The sequence below is a fragment of the Dioscorea cayenensis genome, chromosome 9, assembly GCF_009730915.1.
Source record: "Dioscorea cayenensis subsp. rotundata cultivar TDr96_F1 chromosome 9, TDr96_F1_v2_PseudoChromosome.rev07_lg8_w22 25.fasta, whole genome shotgun sequence".
NCBI classification, from domain to species: Eukaryota; Viridiplantae; Streptophyta; class Magnoliopsida; order Dioscoreales; family Dioscoreaceae; genus Dioscorea; species Dioscorea cayenensis.
The window spans coordinates 8568021-8570825 of record NC_052479.1 but is presented as its reverse complement, the minus strand read 5'-3'; positions in this window follow the sequence as shown (position 1 = coordinate 8570825).

Here is a 2805-nt window from a genome sequence, read left to right as displayed (position 1 = left end):
CTCACGAGCCAGGCAACCAAGCCTCAGCGAGGTCATCCTCTTAGACCATTAACTCATTATGGCCCCCAAAGAACTCGAGGAATGGAGGTAGAATTTATCACGCCGAGGGGAAAGTGGACGCCTCCCTGCACTCCTCGACTCACCCTCCTCAACCCCTCAAACCTAGTTTTGTCTACGCCTGTGGGCGTGCCACTCATCAAGGTTACCAACAAGAACTCCTCAACCCTAGTGTCACTCTAGGGAAATGTTCATACAATCAATTCAAGGTGGAAACTCACAAAGTAAACAATTGTATTGAAAGCATAATAAAGAGAGATTCAATGAAACAAATACATCCCTAGGGTTCACAAATACCCAAGTACTTATTAGGGTTTAGGGCCTCATGGAGCTAACTACAATCAAATAAATAGAATGTAAAAGCAATGAAATCCATTAAGAAACTTCCATGGTCGCTTGATGGTTCTTGTGAAAGTCCTCTACTGGCATCCACAGGATTCCATCGTCGTGATAGGATACGACGACGAAAACTCCCTACCAACCTTCTTCCTAAGTGTAAAATTGACAATGTTCGAGCCATAGAACCCTCTCAAAACCTTAGCCAATACCCTCAAAACCCTTGCCAAAGCTCCTCTCAAGTTGAAAAGATGGACAAAGAGAATAATCGAATCGTAAAACGGCTTTTAAATAGGGTCGAATCGTGCATCACATCGGGCCTCGGATTTTTCTACACGCCTGTAGGGAATTTCCACACGTACCGTATAATTTGCATACCCTATATGGATTCTCTGAATTTTGTTTTCTCTGAATTCATTTGTTCCTCATAAAGATCCGCCCCAATAGCTTTCCTCCGAATCCATGTTTTACATCGTGATAACGCAAACCCGGCACACGCTCACGCTGTGATCACTTGCTTTTTAATGATAGAGAAATTGGTGGAGATCTTGTTCTATGCATAAATCGAATGTTTGAGGTGGACCGCCCTTTGTGCCCTCCAAATGGTTCTGTAACTCAAACACGAGGAGCTTGGTACACACTCTAGTATCTCGTGACCCGACCTATGTCTTCAGCTTGAACCTTAGCAAGATTTCTCCAAAATCTGCATTATGATCCACATTGGCTTCTTTTCCTTCATACTCGGCCCTCACAACCCCACCTGCACAAAAGTAACATAAAACACACATATTAGTGTAAAAACCGAGAAGAGTAATGCTTTAACATATGAAAAGAATGTTACGTGATTAATATCACACAAACACTCTATCAAACTCCCCCACACTTAAGCTTTTAGCTTGTTCCTCAAACAAAAATTAGACATTCTCTCTGACAGATGAAGGAAATATTGGCAAAGTGCTAGTCCTTAGGTTCACCAAAGGCACAGAGAGAGCATTCTACAAGTAAGAGAAATTTCAACATTAAATACAAAAAATCAAAGCTCTAGCTAAAACCTTGAATCAAAAAGGACAACAAACCCGAAATTGTGTATATGTGAGAACTCACTCAAAACAACCCAAGGTATAATCCTCAAATTTCTAAGTACAAGGGACTTATTTATCTACAAAAGTGAACCAAATTTCAAAGATGGTAGTAGCTTCACACATCTTCTAAGTTGTAGTCTCCTTTCCAAAAGCGGGCCGCTAAGGTGGCTTCCCAACACTTTCAAGGTGGTAGCTCTTTCTCACCGGAGGGTGAAGCTTTCATCCATCCTATGAGATAGCTTTTCTCCTCATTAGGACATAGCTAGTATCCGACTATGAGAGTAGCTTCCATACTATCAGGTGGTAGCCCTTTCCACCAACAACAAGCACATAACTAAACAAATAGAAACTATGTGTTCTTTCTTTTCATAAGAATTCTGCACAAGAAACAACTATAACTAGTCCCTTTAACATCAAACATGAGTTTCCACACAGGAGTTTTAAAGAGTGAGTAGTGCACTAGTGTAACCGTAAAAATTCCTAGAAATTCAAGCAAGCAAATAGAGCATGAAATCATCTCAATGTTATTCTTTCCCAAACTCAAGAATACAATCATTGTAACTACAGGTGAACCATTGCATTTATGTGAGCATGTATCAATCAATAACAATAAAAAGGATGTGTGCACTATGAAACCCCCTCACACTAAGCTGTTGTACATTGTCCCTCAATGTACATATTCAAGCTCACTCAAAAATATATATTAATGAAGAATATATATGGGAGAAGCACTCGAGAAACAATACTCTCGACTTAGCAAGGTCGTGGTTTCGACGGAGCTGGGTCCTTGGGAGTAATGTCTGCACCGGTCAGCAGCTCTCCACACCGGCAAGCGTCACGTACCTTGGTCGCGTCACGCACAAAGTCTCAATTCCTAAGATGACAAACCATCTCGTGATGCAGCTGCTACCTAGGGGGTTCAGCCAAATGAAGCTCAATAAAAACAAAATCAACCCGAGTATATGTTAAAAGTGACAAAGCAAGGAATACAACTCGAGATGCAAAATATAAACTCTGAAGGAGAAAATTATTTTTGATTAAACAAGTCTAAAAATAAATGCATAAAGGTAAAACTAAAGTAAAGTCAAGCTGTGAGGTCGCCTCAGTGCTACGCGTCGGGCTAGCCAGCGAAGCATTTCGACATGGTGGGTCCACCGTGTGCTGCAGGGGATGGAGGTGCAGTGATATGCCAAGCCGAAGTCCCTGATCAGAAGACAAATGACCCGAGGCATGACGCCTCTCTAAGATCCGCATGTACACTATCAAATGTGCCATATGAACTCGTGGTACCGGCCACCTGTGGCTGCGCTCGACCTCCGGAATCTATGGT